The 18,796-nt window shown below is 39.0% G+C and overlaps 1 protein-coding gene across 10 annotated transcripts in view; it reads right to left on the bottom strand.

Moving 5' to 3' along the window:
- Nucleotides 1-18,796, bottom strand: part of NRIP1 (nuclear receptor interacting protein 1) — a 143,990-nt gene that overhangs the window by 56,096 nt on the left and 69,098 nt on the right. For 5 of the 10 annotated variants that reach the window (XM_032989788.2, XM_032989790.2, XM_032989787.2 and 2 more), the window contains one exon: nucleotides 16,264-16,348. The gene's annotated coding sequence lies outside the window, so the exon portion shown is untranslated. Of the gene's footprint in view, nucleotides 1-3,443; nucleotides 3,597-16,016; nucleotides 16,082-16,263; nucleotides 16,349-18,796 lie in introns of those variants that run through there. The other 5 variants (XM_032989789.2, XM_032989792.2, XM_042788601.1 and 2 more) reach the window with 2 other exon arrangements.

Here is an 18,796-nt window from a genome sequence, read left to right as displayed (position 1 = left end):
ACCCAAAACCATCCTCTACTTAAATACCTGATTATGTTTTTTTATGGTTTTTCTTTACTTTTAGAAGTGCTAAAAATAAAATTGGATAAGGAAGACAAAATAAAGAGAAGAAAAAAAAAAAAACAGGAAGCTGCCAATGCTGATACAGTCTCTTGGAAGAATACACACCTCTTGTTCAGAGAATCACCTAACATATGGAACTCATGTTTTGTTTATCCATCCCTTGCTGCTGTTTTTGATCATATGCCCATAGGCTCAGGTGAGCCTACTGGGGCATGCAGTGATAAAAGAAAATAATAAATAAATAAATAAATAAATAAATCATCTTCAGTCCCCCAGTTTCTTTTACTTCCACTCATGCCCTTGCACAAACCTTTCCCTAGATAGCCTCCACCTCCCCCTGAACTCTTTGATCAGTAACAGCACTCTCTTTCCTGATCCTTCAGTAAGCTGGCTCAGGTAACGAAGACGGCACATTTATATTTTTAATAGGACAAATAATTGCACCTCCTAAGCTTCTCCCAATAGGGTAATACCACTGTTTGTGCCTGCACCACTGAAGTGGCAGGACTGATGGGTCAGGGATAGGACTTCCCTGCTCAGTGAAACAGAGATACAGTACCAGTCTGGATACTTGGTCTTCATAATTAAGGATTTACAGTCTTGCTATTCTCCTGTATTTCTGTATCTAATTAAGTGAATATGCTCAAGCTTTCCCTCACATATGAAATGTCACCCTTCTGGTTCAAGTAAAATCTCACAATATTTGACACCAGTTTAAAACTAAAATTGATTAGCTGAGGTTAGACAACCGCCACTGATAACAACATTGAATCCCAACTGTATTGGCCACGTACACAGGTAACAGAGTACCTGCCTCTGTATTAGGAGGTCAAGTAAGAGAAGCCCTTCCATTTCTCAGACTAAAGCACAGATCAGATTCCTGATGCCTTCTAATCTCTAAATCTAGCAAGAGGAGAGAAAAATATAAAAAACAAAATAAGGATATTTACTCTATTTGTTTCTGAATGAAGATTATGTCTGGTGGAAGGGTTACCTGTTGTCTTACCTGGTCTTAGTTATCCCTGACTGATCCAGAGTCTAGTTTAATGCAGTGCACTGCTACGAAGATGTTGCCATTCTTGCTAGTTTTGTGCAAGCATCTTTTCTTCTATGCTATTGTATTCTGTTGTTAAATAATGCCTCCATGCAATTACAAGGAGGCGTTCTGTCGGTGCTAGACTGAACATCCACCCAGGAATGCTGGCATAAGGCTGTGGGGCTCTGGGATTGCCTGACCTCCCTTCTGGATGCTCAGTCCAATTACATTCCCATATTTTAGTCCCACACCTGTAAACTTTTAACAGTCCCATTCTTACTCTGTTTTAGCATCTGCATGTGGTTTTATGCTCCAAAACACAACAGAGTACTGTTTCCAACTACAATTTCTGTGTTCCTGTATTACAAAACAATCATTAGCATATGAAATAAAAAACACAGACTGGGGGGGGGGGGGGGGGACGGGGGGGACGGGGGGACAGGGGACAGGTGTGGAAATCACTTTTTTCTTGGATATAATCTCCTTCTTCCAGCAAGAGAATAACTACAATAACCAAACCACCAACTCACAGCAGACCCTACAATTTCACCAGGTTTCATGCTGAGCTCCCCCTGAAATCAGTGCATGGTATAGTTAAGGCACCGACTGTCCTCCTTGAAAAAGGCACATTTACTTCAATATAGCTATTAAAAGGAACAAATAAAATAAGTTTTAGTTAGCATATTTGAAAAGCGTTAACTGTTTGGTTACAAACTCAGCCTTTACCTTTAAAAAAGAACTCACTTTCTGCAGGTATAGTAGGGCTATTTCGCTTAAATTTGGGTGCGTTCCTCTTTAGTCTGATGGTCTCTCACACTCAGTGTCAAAGCTTACCAGAGCAGGAAGCAATGAAAGTAAACCCAGACACATTTCCCTCATAACAGGAACAAATATTTTTAAGCATCTCAAATGTGCAATTGGCATATTGAAAGAGATGAATGCAGCTATCCCTTTAAAAAGCCTCTTTTAGGACCAAAATCTTTTACATTCTCTTTCTCACAGCTATATATTCCCATACTCTAACCTATTTTTAGAATGTCCTTCATAGATTAATTTTTAAACTCGAGTCTGGATACTTTTTACCCTCTCTCTGCCCAGATAACCCTGTTGAGCCTGTCTGTTCCACTACTGGAAGCAGCAAGGACATGGAAATCAGCCTCCCACAGGTTTGCACCCCATACTTTTCCACTAAGAGCAGAAAAACCAAAGCGGGAAAGAATCACCCATGTATACAAGAGCAGGATACCAGCACTTGCACACCAAGACCCGTAACTTCCTACAACATGCATGCTATTATATGTACTTTCTGTCACAGCAGGCAACAAAGCCATCTAATTAAATGCTGCAAGGCTTAAAAGAAGATATAAACAGCACTGTTCCCAAATTTTTACGGAAAAGAGTATAAATAAGCATACCTGCCTTCATTCATAAGATAGCCAGCCCAGGCTTAGGCTTGACAGCATCTCTGTAACAGAGTAAATCCACCACAGACTTGAAAGTATAAATACGTACCTAAACCCTCTGGCAGTTTTCTCTTTACTAGATGCAATTCAACTTCTATAGCTTTAGCTATGCCTGATACAGCTCACAAATGGGAAAATTTTAACGAAAGTCTGTTTATATACTTTTATTTAGAAAGGTCTTGTACCTGAAAGCCTGTATACAATACACATCTTTTAAAAGGAAAGGAAGACTTCAGACAATCAGTGGTGACATTGTGAACTATTTAAGGAAGATGTAAGTTGCATTAGACTAGGCCAGTTCTTCCCATTCCTCTTGCAAACAGCTAGGAAAAAATCCCCAAACTGTAATGGTGACTAAAAGAGGGTGGGGGGAGGAATAAAACCAGCCACTGATGGATGTTAAAGCCCCTCGCTAGAGCTGGGAGGTGCAGCCTGAGTCTGTTCCTTCATTTTGCTGCCTAGACCTACTACGTGTTTTTGGCTACATACCACATTTTGCCAGTATTCCACTTGTGAGAGTTCATGCCCTAGACTGGCTACTGGGCTCAGAACAGTTCCAGAATAATGTATGTTTAAAATATTTTATAAAAAACATGTTTTAAAGCTATTAGTGTAATGATCATATCAATAAAGTACCAAAAAAGTATGTGTGTGTGTGCGCACACAGCACAGACTCTGCAAGTTTTATACGATGATGACAGCACACACAAGCTGTAACACTGTATTTTTTACTTTTACACTACACAGAGCTAACTTTGTCCCAGTGGCACTCTCAGATCCACAGAGCAGCACATCTTCCCCCGGTCTCTAGAAGTCTGTTGTCTCAGGAATCAGAGCAAATCCCATGTTCGTAAGGGCACTGACAGTGTTCATAAGCCACACAGTGCTCCTGTCAGCTCCTCTTCTTCCTCTTGAGACAGTCTCCAGGAGCTCCAGAAGCCTTGCATACAGTCATGTTGCTAAAGTGCGCTTCCCACAACACAGCACCTTCCTCTCTGCTATTGCTCTTCCGCTCCACACGGTTGGTCTTCCCTCTAAATTGTTTAACAAGTTGTAAAATTAAAGAATACTCAACCTAGCCCAAAGGGATTATTCGAAATTCCCATCATCTGCACACTGTTAACTATCAGATTTATTTCACAAAAGACTTCCCCTCTCGCCTGCAGAGGCGGAGAATCAAAGAAGTCACATAGAAGTTGAAGTGCCAAACTGTGGTTATGTCCTTAGTTCTCTAACAAGTGGCATCTCCAGTGACAAAAGTAACAATGTCCTCCAAGTTCCAACTACTTAGGACTAGTAAGCCTTAACATCTCTACTACATTCCTGGAGGCATTAGTAGTCCTTCCTATAAATTAAAGGATACTGGGTTTGGTTTTGTTTTTTTTTTTCCTAAATCTCTAAAAAATAGCCACTGCTAGACCGAATTCATTCGTTCTTCAGCATCTCCACCCACACTCTCCTTGATATCCAGAAAGAAATACTGGGTTCTGCCTTCAGACTAGGACAGCTCAGGTATCTTCCTTCTCCTTTTCTATATACTCTTAAGGCAGACCAAACTTCTCGACAGCTTTGCTTCTAATCAGTTTGCTCCACCAGTATGCCCACAGACAGTGCCTGAAAATGATTGCCATTGAATATATTAAAACATAAATTACCAAATTTATCTCACATGGGAAGAAGGGGGCATAGGTATTACCACTTAGGCACAGAAAGTCTGATTTATTATTTTTTTTAATAAAAAATGTTTTCCAGTATATTTAGAGCCTGTAAGACAAAAGTATTTAAATAAAAGATATCCACCTTAAACCAAGGTCCTCAAATAACTCCAAAAATAAAGCTGACATTAGTTCAGACTTACTACTTACGCATGTGTGGTGGGATTGTAGTCCCAAGGAGTGACAAACAGCACTTGTAAACTGAGAGGAAGCTATGCCCACAGACCACAGAGCATCAAAGTACTCGGTGCTGATCAAACCCAACGGGGGGCAAGCCTTCCAGTTGTACCATGGTCACTGAACAACTCAAACATACACCACTTAAGCATTTCCAAATGAAAATGTTTCATGCACATTACACATAAGCAGTCTGCAAAGACTAAACAGCACACACAGTATAACCAAAGAGAGCTAATAAAAGCATACAGAAGACATTATATCTTTTCTATGATCTATGTGTACTGTATATAATATACCTTCTCTGTGTTTTCATTTTAGTAATTACCAGCTACTTCTACATATCTTAAGTGACTCACTTGTAAATAACAAATACAGGAATATAGTGCTGGAACACATCATTAGTGTATGTATGGGTGTGCTGGGTTTCTGTGGCAGGATTTTTGGTAGCAGGGGAGGGAGCTACAGCAGTGGCCCCTGTGAGAAGCTTCTCAAAACTCCCCCAGCTCCAAGTTAGACCCACATCTTGCCAGGGCCAAGACAATTAGTGATGGTAGCCGTGTCTCTGCAAGAGCATATTTAAGAAGAGAAACCTGGGAGGGGGTTGGGACTTGTGATGAGGAGTTACAAGAAGCACACCTATGCAAGCACCCAGGTCAGCTGAAGGAAGGAGGAGGAAAAGGGTTAGGTGTGCCAGAGCAGAGACCTCTGTATCCCATGGTGAGATGGCAGGACCACCCACCCTGCCACCCATGGAGGTCTGCGGTGGAGCAGAGGACAACCCGAAACCTGTGGAGGTGCCCACACCAGGACAGGAAGCTGCACTTAAAGGAGGCCAGGATTCTGAGGGGAGAAGCAGCCCCCACTGTTGTAGTTTGGCACTAGGAAGATTGCAAAACGCGGGGGTAACACATGCCAGAGCAACATGGGAACGGCTGCAGCCCATGGGGAGAAGTCATGGTGGAGAACGCTCATGGAGGACTGTCTCCAGAGAGGGGAGCCATGTGGAGCAGGGGAGGAGAATGTGGTGTTCACCCCACCTCCTGAGAAGGAAGGAGCAGCGAGCTGACTGTAACCCCCATCCCCTGAGCCTCTGGGGGAGGAGGTAGGAAGATCAGGAGGGATGGGGGAGGTGTTTTTGGATGTGGTGGCACTTCTAACTGTCCTACCTTCTCTGTTAAGCACTTTGTCAGCGTTTGAATTAAATTGATGTTCTTTTTTCCTACCCCTAACAAGTTTGTCTTTTGCCCATGACCGTAATGGGCGAGCCATCCCTCCCTGTCCTTATCTGATCCATTTTGCTTCATTTTTCTCCTTCCCATTCCTGAGAAGGGAAGGGGTGAGTGAACAGCTGCATGGTGCTCCGTTGACCTCTGGGCTCAAACCACAACAATGGAGAGTCAGAATTCAGAAAAGTGAGTTTATGAATTATATTTACACATTTTTATATAGTCTAGTGATTAAATCAAAAGAGAAAAATCATAGGGATATTTGCCCTTAATTAGTAAGGCTGTGTATGCAGGCTGAAAGGTAAGCATGTGTTTGTTTCTCCATCTCATTTTTATTTATTATAACAGAAGTGCATTGCATTATTTGTACTCTTCAAATCACAAGAAGCCTCCAAACATCGTTTTTGCAGAAATGGTTTTTAGAAGTGACACATGTAGAAATTCCACATTTGATTCATCTGAGACCTGGTTTACCCAAAAAGAATAAGGCACTCGCTCATCAGAAAGATATGAAAGCATACAAAGTAATCACAACTTTCTCCTCTTCCACCCCTCCCCCAAAGATTTCCATCACTACATTTTTCCCCAAAAAAATTTTCTACAAGTAAATTTCATCACTGTGATTTCAATTATGTCATAAGGTGTCCCTCTGCCCTAATTATTCCAAACATTAATGTATGAAGTCATTTGATAGATGTCTTAAATACAGAATCTAAATTAGAATTAAAAAACAACCAACCAAAAAAACACAACACCAAAAAGTCACCCCCAGGACACTCTGATAGACGTTCAGGAACTAAAAAACAAACTCCATCCATTACTATTCGCCCAGGCTTAAGGGTGTTTGATATTCATAATATCACCAACTCTAGTATACCTGTTGTCACATGCCCTTCCAATAGTCTTTCTCCTATCTACAGTTCTGGTACTGAAGCACAGTAACTGCAATATTCAGGAATAATTCAGTATTTTATGTTACTCTTCTGTATTACTTAAACAACCATTGGTATTTCTACAAGCCAGGGCACCTTGTCAGAGTTCTCCAAACCCTGCAGATGATCTCCACATGACATGGTCATGTTAAAAAAAAAAAAGTAAGTTTTCCACAGAAATAAGCTGTCTGATACACATGGAACAGCTGCATTTCCAAGCAACTCTCTTTGCAAAGCAGTGAAGGGCAGCAGGTGAGGAGACAACACACCCTGACTTACGCCACCCCACTACAGGGCAGGGACCTTCTGCAAAGCAACAGAGCAGGTCACTAGGGTCAGTGGCACCACCACAGATAAACCTGACAAAATCCACCTGCCACACAGCACGAAGCAATAAGCTAACAAGAACTAGATCAGATAGCAGATCTACAAGTGTTTATAGCCCATGACTCAACTTTACCTCCTGTACAGTGACCTTTAAGGAAGACAGGAAAAGGAGACAAGCATGCTTACATGTTCAATTCATACAACCCATTCTCCAAAAGAGTAACTGGTATGTGAGGCTCTAAATCTACTTAAGTAGCAGAGAAGCAATGGCCTATGATATCCCCAAAAGGCCACAACAGAGGAAATTTGATTGTTTCTGTGCTCCTGGTATCTTGTGAAGTATGTGCAATTTTCCTCAAAAAAATAACAAAGTCATAAGGTAGGAGACACAAAAATAGCACGATCATCAGCACAAAGGGTATTTTAAGACCTGCTTTAATGCTCAAGTTCAGTTTTGCAGAGACAAAACACAGCTGGTATTTGCCTAGACAAGGCTCTGAAGACATCAGAGCTGCAAGAACCTGTCGTGGTTTGAGCCTGGTCGGCAGCCAACCACCACGCAGACACTATCTCTCCCTTCTCTTCTGTCAATAAGAAGGGACAGAGAGCCAGGCTTGGGGCTCGAGATAGGACTGGGATGGGGAAAAAATCCCCCTTTATGGGCACGAGCAAAAGGCAGACTCATTAGGGGAAGAAAAAAAGAACATACATTTATTACAGACACGTAACAGAGTAGGACAGTGAGAAACATTGCCACTCAACCCAGGACAGAACCATACAGAATTGTAACCCAAAATACCCAGTATTACCTCAAAAGTAGTGTCCAAATATTGTTCATCTCCCCTACTGCACATTAGAATACTTTGAAAACAAAACCAGAGCAGGGTAATGCAAAAGTGAAGTTGCCTGGAAAGCCTAAAGAACACACTGAACAGACCCTTTTTCCATTAAGGGAATTCACAGTAGAAAATGACTGATGATAAAATTTGAGGTACAGAAGATAAAGTTTGAGAAAGTGACCTTTTATGCATTTCAGATCAAAAAGCAGTTCAGTCTTATGTATGCTGAAATAGTCTTGGACATGTGACAAACTAGCTTAAAAAAAAAAAAAGTTTGTGAGCAAGCACTCAAGATCGCTGTGTTGAAGACATATCCAAAAGGCACAATCAAACTTTCATGTTTGATATTGCAATCCAAAGACAAACCGGAGTTCAGTAAACAGTAAATGTCTGCACAACCTTGTTATCTTTTCATCTTGACAGTTAAACCTGTGTGAGGGAGTACGAAGAGGTTACAAAATGCTATCAGCACAGTTTATTAAATGTTCTTTTTGCATTTATTTTGTAGCAGGATAAAACTTAAGGTAGCTGAGAATCAGACACCAATAAGTTAAGAGGACCAGAACCAATTCTTCAGAAATAATCTTGACCTCCAACAGCAAAGGGAAATTTTTCTTCAACAAAATTTTGCACTCTTACATGGCTAGTGTTGAGCAGTTCACAGCAGATTTGCTCTTAGTACGTTAGCTAAGCAAAGTGAATGGCAAAGATGCATGGACTCTTTCCTTATTTGCCATAAATAGGGCCTGAAGTAGGTCCTAGTGATAGGATGAGGGGTAATGGTTTTCAACTGAAAGAGGGTAGATTTAGATTAGCTATAAGGAAGAAATTCTTCACTCTGAGGGTGGTAAGGTACAGGAGCAGGTTGCCCAGAGAAGCTGTGGCTGCCCCCTCCCTGGAAGTGTTCAAGGCCAGGTTGGACGGGGCTTTGGGCAACCTGGTCTGGTGGAAGATGTCCCTGTCCATGGCAGGGGGGTTGGAACCAGATGAACTTCAAGGTCCCTTCCAACTCAAACCACTCTCTGATCCTAAGTAACAGATAAAGAACATGTTTCAGCTGGATTTCTTTTCTACCCCATAACCATACACCTCTTTTCCATTATTCAGTGAGTTCTAGGACTTTAACAAAGGATCTTGTAATTCAGGTGAAATTTTGGCCTTACCGAAGTCAACAGCACCATTCCTTCCAATTTCAAAGGTGAAGAATTTCACACTTATCTGCAGTCTTCCTCCTACCCAAGCTCTGCCCCTTTTTGATCATTATATTCTGGTTTGAACTTTAGCTTCTTATCCTCGTTCTCACACGTTGCCCAAGAGAGATTTTGCTCGACTCTCTTCTGAAATCACCTTTAGATCACTTCAATTTATAATTGTTCTTATGAATTCAAGAAAAATCAAGCTATTGTCCTAGCTGCATGTTTAGGAAGCACAGACTAGAACCTGAAGCCTTCAACTCCTACAAAAATAGCAGGGGAAGGATGCTCTTAGGTATGAGTTATAGGGTATCTCCACAAGCTAGAAATAGTCAGATAAGACTATTAATTGAATTAATCAGACTTTAAAGGATATTCTCATTGTTGTGTCATTAATTTAGCACCTAAAATTCTAGTAAGCAGAAGAAAGTTAGCTACTTCAACAGTAAGGAGCCCACATACTATTCTTGTTACATCAGAAAGAAATGACAAAAGCAAGTACTCTGCAAAATAAGACCAACATAGCCAGGACTCGTTGCCCAAATGGTTCCAGGAGCTGTGCAGAAAGAGTTCTTTCCAATTTTGAAGTAGCTTTGTCCTTCCCCACCAAACTCAGCCCAGTACAGGACTGGCAGAACACACTCGCTTGGACACCACCACCCACTGGGGATGTCTGCTTCTCCAGCTGGGAGTTGCATGTCTAGAAGAATGTCCATGAGCAGGAGATGAAAAAGGTGTGGGAAGAGAGGGGTTTTTTTGGTTGGTTTTTGGCTGGGGTTTTTGTTTTGTTTTGTTTTTTTGTTGTTGTTATTGTTTGCTTGGTTTGGGGTTTTGTTGTTGTTTTTTGGTTTTGTTTTAACAGGACACTTCATGTACTCACCTTCTTGATAACTACAAAAACTCCTAAGTGAGTGGAGAAAAAACATCACTTAGGCAAGCAATTTTTTCCATAAGCAATAAGCAAAACGACTGTATTCAAACAAAGTTGAGGGCTACAGACAAGAAGATGGAGGCCTAGGCCCTGTTCTTTCTACTGCCTGAGAAATTAAGGCAGAAATCAGTAGCTTGATGTTCTTCCCTGCTGTTTTACAGAATTTTTTCACCTTATTTCAGCAGAAGTGGGTATACAGACAAAAGAAGCACCAAAGAACAAAGCAAGAATCCCATTCTGGCAAAGAGAGGGAAGGGGAACAAGACACAAGTGGATGGACTACTTACGGCAATTATTGTCAAATATTTTTGCGCTGTCTTCCTTAATGTAGTTCCTTTTCTACACAAAGGCCTACAAATAGTTCTGAGAGGTTCCCCTTGTAGAACGAGGAGAAAGGAAAACTGCAATAAGAATATGCCATGAAGATAAATTTTCCCAATAATGCAAGCTACAGGAAACATGTGGAGGTCAAATAAAACTATTATTTGCCTTTTCAAACGCTATTTTCTTCAGCTGCTAAATAAAAATATTATGAAGCCATTTTGCACAGTGAAATTTAACCTTATATTAACCTTCCATATTAAGTAAACAAACCTTTCTAGCCAATAAGCATCTCTGTGAACTCTCCAAGATGATAAGCAATACCTTAATTACATTCATTTACATGACTTTGAAATTGTTCCAGACCAAAGTCAACAACTACAAGGTCAGAGAGTATGGAAATCTAAATTAAGGAGAAGTCCATAGTCGGCCAGTTCACACAAGCATTGTACAGCATCCTTTCTATCCAGTTTGTAAAGTGTCAACGATACCAATCAAGTACTCATCTTTTCATCAATTACATTAAAAAAAGCAAAACCTCTGAACACCAGAGACTGAGTGGACCCTTTCTTTTTTCTGAAAGCCATTCAAAATTTAAAACAACGGACACTTTAGAATTGTTTTTAATGCCTAATGGCCAATCAAACTGTATGAACATCATCTTATGCAAATAGTTTATAATAGTCTAACTGAAAGGCACAATAAAAAAACAAGAGATATTTTAAAAAAATGCAGCTGCTTCACTGACAATTACAGAATATTCGGTACAGTGCCATTATATTCAGTAATGCTAAACTAAATAGTTTTGCTGAGATTTATCCAATGATGACAGCGGAGTGGTAGAACAGAAGCCACCACACTGACTCCACATCACTGTACTTCATGAACTGTGCAGACTCTGAGAGAAGCCCAAACCCAATAAAAATCACTGCTTAGAATTCCATCAACAAAACTAGACTATATCCTTAAGAAACGGGGAGAAAACATCCTGTGTTTAGTCCTGAGTACAATCTTCAGCATGCAACCTGAAAACCTTTATTATTCAATCCGTGCTATGTTTAAAGCAGGAAATTCTAATTATACTCAAGCAGCAATTATAAAGACTGTAACAATGACTGTTGCAAGAAACTTGATAAAGTATATTCTGCCCTGAAAGAGCAGAAAAGCAGATATAGTGTCCATCCCATTCCCAAAATACTAGCTAATGGCTCAAGTACGATCAATAGCAATCAAATTAGCCAAAATATAGCATACATGCATGCACAATGCACTAATGGATCATTTCGGGATTATATTTTGTATATTATAACCATGAAAATATTACAAATATGCATGTATGAAAATCTGAAGTACAGCTTTTGGATTTAGGCAATCCCGTATCAATGCATTGCAGCTGACTACATTTTCTTAGTATTAAATTAGATAAATCTCCCCGCACCCTCACTTTACTAGCCAAGCACTTTTTACACAACTCTCAAGCCAACAACCTTCCGCAATTTAAGTATGATTTAGTGCAAGAGAAGCAATGAGTATTATAAAATTTATGCTTGTTCACCTTCTCTCCCCATACAGAAGGGCAAGATGTTTTTTCATGTAAATATGTATTAGATCCAAATCATTTAAATAGATATTATTCCATAGAGAAAATGATGCTGCATATGCCCATTTCAGCTCCATGTTACTAAATAAACTGCAAGATAATGACGCTGTCTTGCTCATCCTAAAGGACACTGAAAGTATTTCTAGGCATTTCAAACAGAAGCAGAAGGAAGAGACTTTCACAAGAACAAAAGGAAAACTAAGGTGGCTCTTACAAAGCTAGATAGGGTAAAAACAAGTTATTCATGAATCACAAAATACTAAATCTCTTCAGGAAAAGGCTGTAGCTGTTACAGCAAAAGTATAGCTCAGGTACGTGGAACAGCCTTTACGGTATGAATATCAAGTCATTACTACCTTCAATTTTTATTTTTGTTTTCTTTTAAATGGAACAAGGAAAAGATAATCATGTTTGCAAGGAGGAAAAATAAGATGTTTTAGACAGGTGACTAATTTTAAAAGGTAATGTTAAATGCAAGGTGTCAAATATTTATTTCATGCAGTTTTATTTCTCAGTTATATTTAGCTACAAGTGTCACTGCTTGACTATAGAACAGAGAAAATAGGGAAAACTTAAACAATGTCTTTTAAAAATGAGAGCTTCAAGCTTTACTTTTAAGTGTTCACATATATCTCACTGGTTGTCACAAAATACAAAGGAATTTAATCAGTATGTTACCACAAAATACTTCCATAGTTAACAAAGTAATTCAGAAATCATGTATTTAAATAAAGTGAGGAAGACTGTCATTGGTTTTGAAGCTATCATTTGGGCCACAGTCAGTTATCTTAGAATACAGTCTGACCTCTACTTGATTTTAAAATAGGATAATCACCTTCAACTATGTATGAACCCTGAACATTATAAAAAACAGGTTTATTGCATCAACGATTTATTAATAGTCTTATATTAATAGTAATGTAACTTTGACTTTACGGAGTCATAAAGATGACGAGAAACACAGTCAAGTCTTACTGTGCTACTTATTTTAAGCTTATAAGGCAACGTCATGATACGATGAGAAAAACTATTCAGAGAGTAACAGCTACAAAGGAGAGAACGACAGAATACGCAAGTATCATCCCAGCTCAGCAACAGAGCAGGAAGGGTACAGAGAGCATAACAAAGTTAAGATAAATACTGCAACCTTTTAAGTACCAGAACTCCCCTCTAGCCAACCACGGCTGGAACGAAGACAGCTCACGCTGAGGCAGGTAACCTCCAGACAAGCGCATTAACAGCGACTGCTATAAAGAAAAAGCGTGAGCCTTACGCAGGAGCGCATTAAACTAGATCCCCCTTCCAAGCAAAGCACTGAGAGACGACCAAAGCCTACAGGCTCACATGCAAAACAAACGTGAGGAAGGGGGAAACGTCCCACCCAGGCATTTCTGGTTCAACACTTGCCGCAGCAGCCCCGCTGCGCTCTTCATGTTGCACGGTCACTTTTATAGCTCTTAGCCCCGTTACAACACCGTTGACAGTTTAAACAAAGAGCAACTAAGAAAGTACGATATTCTATAACTGGCATTTACAGCATCGGCCTTGGACTTCTACTCTTTACCAGACAGGCACACAAATCAATCTATCAGCTCATAAAGGTGTGCTTTTTTAACCTCTAAAACAGATGGGATTGGCCAGAAATGTCTGGCATGTCAAACTGCTAATCACTGCTGCCCTTTGCACAAAATAACCCACTTAAGTTGAGGCATGGTTGCACTGTAACAGACATTAGTCTGTGGGAAACCCATTTAACTGTCACATACTCCTGCCACTCCTGCTCTCCCTTAATTAAGCCTAATGCCTTATGCTTTGACCTTTTGTTCTAGCCTATTAACCCTATCTAGTACAAGTTCAAATATGTTAAACTTAAAAGTTTGCTTTAAAATATTAAATGCCAAGATACAGAAAGAATGAGGGGCATATCTCTACCCTGCAAGTTACCAATCCCTTTACCAAATTTCCTAGGCTGACAAAATGGAAGCACTATGTTAGTCCCCAAAGACAAGATATATCTAAACGCTAATCAGTTTCACAGCAAAATAGGTGGAGTTTCTTCCACTTACATAGCCTACTTTTTCCTCGTCAGAGGAGAAAGGAGAAAAAAACCCTGAAACTTCTGTTTGCAACTTCCTATCCTCAGGCTTTCAAGTTTTTATCCAACAATAAAGCATACTATCAGCCAAGATCACATTATACTCCTTTGCTGTTCTCTGAAATCTATCATTAAAAATAAGACATAATTGGTTTACAGTGACCAATTCCTCCTCAATTAAAGGCTGCCTCTGCCAACATTACTCATGCTGAGTCACCACCTTGTTCTTTTGACAAGATAGTTACACTATTAGTTTTTAATTCTCGTCTCCTCACCAGTTGCATCTTTTGAAGTTTCTCAGACTTGCAAAAATTTAAAGAAGGAAACAATTTATAAGTTTTAGCTCACTGCTACAGACTTTTCGTTTGATAAAAGCTTAACTTCTGCATGACTAACTTCCCCTCTTCTCTTATTTCATGAAGGTTACACAGCATCAACACGATCCAAGTTTCATTTGCAAAGCAGTACTCTTTTTGAGAAAGACCACCCTAATGGTCTAGAACTCCGATTTAAAACAAGAAATCCAATTCCAGTGACAAACAAATCTCTGATCGAGACACAACTCTACTGCACACCACATTAAAGCTATTTACAATGGTATGAAGCTCAAATTTGTATCCCAACACGGGTAATTTATAATTATTGCTCATAACCAACAAACAAACCTCTTCCCTACCCCCCAAAAAAAAGTCAAGACATAGCACATAACTGTTTTATAATGTTGGTTATAAAAGGAAAAAAGAACGCAAACTGTCTCAAGATTACCAGACATGTTATACACTGACAAACACCGTTTCTCAAATCTCTAGCTTAACTACCTCACTGACAAGCTGAATACTTGGTGCAAGAGCCCTATTTACAGCTCACACTTCTGCAACCCTGACTAAATAGAACTGCTTTTAAACAGAGGCGACAATCTCGAAACAAAGCTTTGAATTACTTGAACTATTTTTGATGATACCAAAGATTTCCAAAAGCTTGTTGCCACAAAAGCCACTATCTACTAAGTTCTGTTGAGGCTGTGTAAATGACCATCTGCTGCTGATCACAACAATTTCAAGTTTTAAATAGCTAATTAATTAATTATGTTTTAATTCCAAAGTGCCTATCTTACTGATTCTAAGACAAGCAAGTAGCACAACTATCTATCCTATAAATACAATATCTCAGACAACTAAGAAACACTACAGCAATGCTAAAAACTTTTTTTTTTTTGAGGCATCAAATAGGAAACATTATGGGGGAAAAATATGGATCCCTCATCTTGATTTCCCTTTACTTCTAAAACACTGATTCTGGAAAAATCCAAATCTCCTCAATTTAAAAAAATGCTGTTATTTTCCATATTCTACTGTGTTGGAGATGCTCAAACTGCAGTACACAGGCCAATGCTATATTCAAATGAAGTCATGCAACACGTGGATTTATTAAAAAAAAAAAAAAAAAATCCTTGCATCTGCAATCTGTGTCATTACAATGGATATGTGAGAAGTTTTGCAGGCTGGGTTTTGTTATGACTGCCTCCAGCTTCTAGACCTTCCCTACTAATGCTCACAAAAGTTGCCACTGGAGGCAATGCAAATGAGTCCTAAGAGAGACCAGAAACAAAACAACAACTGCTTGTCAACCATTACATGCCCAAATTGTATTCTTTATGCTCATCAGCATTCTCAAGTTCTTAGGCATGCATGTAGGCCCACCGAGGACAGTGGGGCTACTCATGTGAATAAAATTACTCACAAACCAAAGTGCATATACATAAGCAATCACCGGACAACACTCAGGGAATTATTCCCTAGTATCAAAGAAAAATAGGATTTAGGAAATGGGAACCAAGGGAGCAGATCCAAACAAAATGACAGTGGTGCTAAATGTCTACAAGCCATTATAATGTAATATCTAATAATGATTTTACTGTGACGGTCCCTTGCCACAGAAGCTCAAGTTGGATCTGTTTTATTTAAAAAAAATGAGAGACTGTAACACAGTAAATTTTATTTAATCTTCTCTTTCACTCTGAAATTACATGTAAATCAAGTTCTTCTCTATTTAGCAGCTACCTCCCAAACAAGTAAGCTAAATCTTCATGACTTACCAGTGAATTCCATACAAAAAGTTCAAACGGCACTAAAATACTTATTTCTCTTTAATCAGCAGACACTAAAAAAAAAAAAAAGTCTTACAGTAGAAGAGGGGGATTAACTTGAAAATTTATCACTTTAAAACATATTATAATCCTAAAAGACTTACACATGGCAGACAGACATCTGACAGATGTGGCCAGAGAAAGAAGAAACCCCGGACCAAAGAGACTAGCTAAACAACCCAAACAAATTATTTACCTTGAAAGTGGTCCCATCCGGAAAGCCCTTCCTTCAGGAGTCCAAGGATGCATTAGTTTTCTTCCTCAACAATTCCATGCTTGATCTGAAAAGAACAGCAGAAATAGCCCTATGAAAGTCTGCATATCAATTTTTCCTATCCAACATAGCTCTATCTACTTTCTTATTGTTGGTGTAACAGAAAGAAAAGCTTTATTTTGGCTAGTAAAAACTGCAAATAACATTTTTATTTCAGAATAAGCACATAGCTCCAAACTTCAGAAATAAAAATCTTCTAAACACAACCATCAGTAAAACAGGTAGAAACAACTTGCATTGTCTAGACTTGTATTGACTAACTACATGGACAGTATTTCTGTAAGAACAAAATCCACGTTCAACTCTGATTCAAAGCCACAGTCCTCTTTCTTCCTTTCATTCAAAAAACGGCTGTGACAGGAAAGCCCTCCTTCCAATGTAGCAATTACTGCTTAACACTTCAAACCTGCACCTATGAACATGAAAAAGGTATTTTAAAGAGGCCTTATTAATTTATACACACACACACACAAGGAAAAGACAAGAGCATAGTATAACTGGTGAATATAATGCTAAACGTCACTAAAATAGAAAAAAATAAACCAGCAGGAACTATGATATTTGCTTTTGAGATATTTAGGAATTAAACCATGTATAGTATTATAGTTACATGAAATTATCCATCACAAACACCATCTTAAAAATTCTTCTCATCACTTCTCTGCTATTCCTAAGTGAACATTTTCTAGAAGATGCAGACTTACAGCTAGCCCAGATCATTGTTATTTGTACTATTTCAGCCTTGTTCTTGTGACGAGCCTCATTATTAAAGGTTATGTTAAATCTTCTGTCACCAAGCTACCACCCAAGCAGCAAGTTTATTATACATAAAGAGTCAAATTAAACTACAATAAGATATAAGAAAAAACAAAACTCAAAAAAAGCCCTCCCGTTTGGCTGAACTTTGCCCTACTCTTGCTTAGCAGAGGGATAGTTCCTCTCCTCTTCCACACCTTTAGCTTCTGTTCTCACAAAAATTGTGTACAAAAGCTTTTTAAATGCACAATTTGTCCAGTACAGAGGACCCCACAGGTAGATACGGGTGTGCAGGGTAAAGAGGGACAGAATGAGCAGTGTGTGCGTTAGGGGCAGATCTCATTATTTCCCCCTTCCACAAAACTGCCTGGGCTAAAGCCAGCCTAAAGAAAACATCTAACTCTGACCACTGCAATGTGCTACCTGGGGAAAAAAAAAAAAAAAAAAAAAAAAAAAAAAAAAAAAAAAGAAAGATTAAAAGATTCAGGTGTTGATAGATGGGTTGTCATCCAAAAAAGACCTATTCAAAGCTTTCAGGTACATGAAATAACAGAAGCATGCTGGACTACTGCCAGCACCAAGACTCAACAAAAGCAATAGATCCAATTAAGCCAAAAAATAAGTAAATACCCTGAAATACTACACAGAGACACTATTTCAAATCCTTCCCCTACATACATCACAAAATAACAAGCCAGTTTGCACCACAGAACAGTAGCAATCCTCAACATTTGTATTCAATCAGGAGAAAAAAAAATATAAAGCTATCACTGCAGTCAAAATAAACAGAGAAATTACAGGTACAGTGACAAAGGTGGTAATAAACATAGTTCAAAGCCCTTCCAACCCATTTCGCTCTAAGGTCAAATAAGCTGGATGTGGAATCCTTTGTGACCAAAGGAAGAATGAGGCAAGAGGTCCCTTAGAGCAGAAGGAAGCAGCACTTTTGAAAAAAATATATTCACCTTTTCAAGTCACCTTAATTTGAGAAAAATCATTCATTCCAGTAGTTCTGTTCTATACTACAGATTTAGACAAAATGTTTTCCACCACTGGCAAGTGGTTTTATTTAAGTATTCTACTTTCAAGAGAAGACAGATTTCTATCTAGTAGGGGGGATAAAAAAAAAAAAAAAAAAAAACAAAAACCAAAAACCTGCCACTCAACAAATCCCACAGACTGTATTGCCATCAAGGTTCAAAGTATATACAGGATTTCCTTTAGGTTAGCATTAAACAGTCTTTTCTGCATTGTTCCAAGTGACTACAAAAGGTTTGTAAGAGTTCAGAGAAAAAAAGAACAAAAGAATTGGGTTTTTTTTCTGAGGAAAATTCCCTATTCTTTCATCAGTGTTTTAAAAATAACAGTAAAAAAAACACCAACCTTTTCTAGAATATTATTTTATTCCCAAAAAACTTCAGATCTGGATCACATGCTTTGCACACCTTGTAGTTTTTTTGAATGTTTATTTGTTTTGTTTGTATTATAAACTGCTGAAAGTGGGATAGGTCATGACTGGAACAATGCCAACAGCACAATCTCCTGAATGATCATCTCTTTCTACCTCTGAGGTGAGCCCTGACTTCTACATCACTGAAAAGGCCTTTTCAATTTCCTCTCCCACTCCAGTTTCGTAGCAGTGTGGGGCACCGAGAAGCAGAAAGCCCATAGCCATGAATCTTAAAGTTCACTGTGAAAA

Source organism: Tyto alba, unplaced genomic scaffold, assembly GCF_018691265.1.
Source record: "Tyto alba isolate M040663 unplaced genomic scaffold, T.alba_DEE_v4.0 Super-Scaffold_14, whole genome shotgun sequence".
NCBI classification, from domain to species: Eukaryota; Metazoa; Chordata; class Aves; order Strigiformes; family Tytonidae; genus Tyto; species Tyto alba.
The sequence above is the reverse complement of the archived record's forward strand: the minus strand, read 5'-3'. Positions and strand labels throughout refer to the sequence as shown.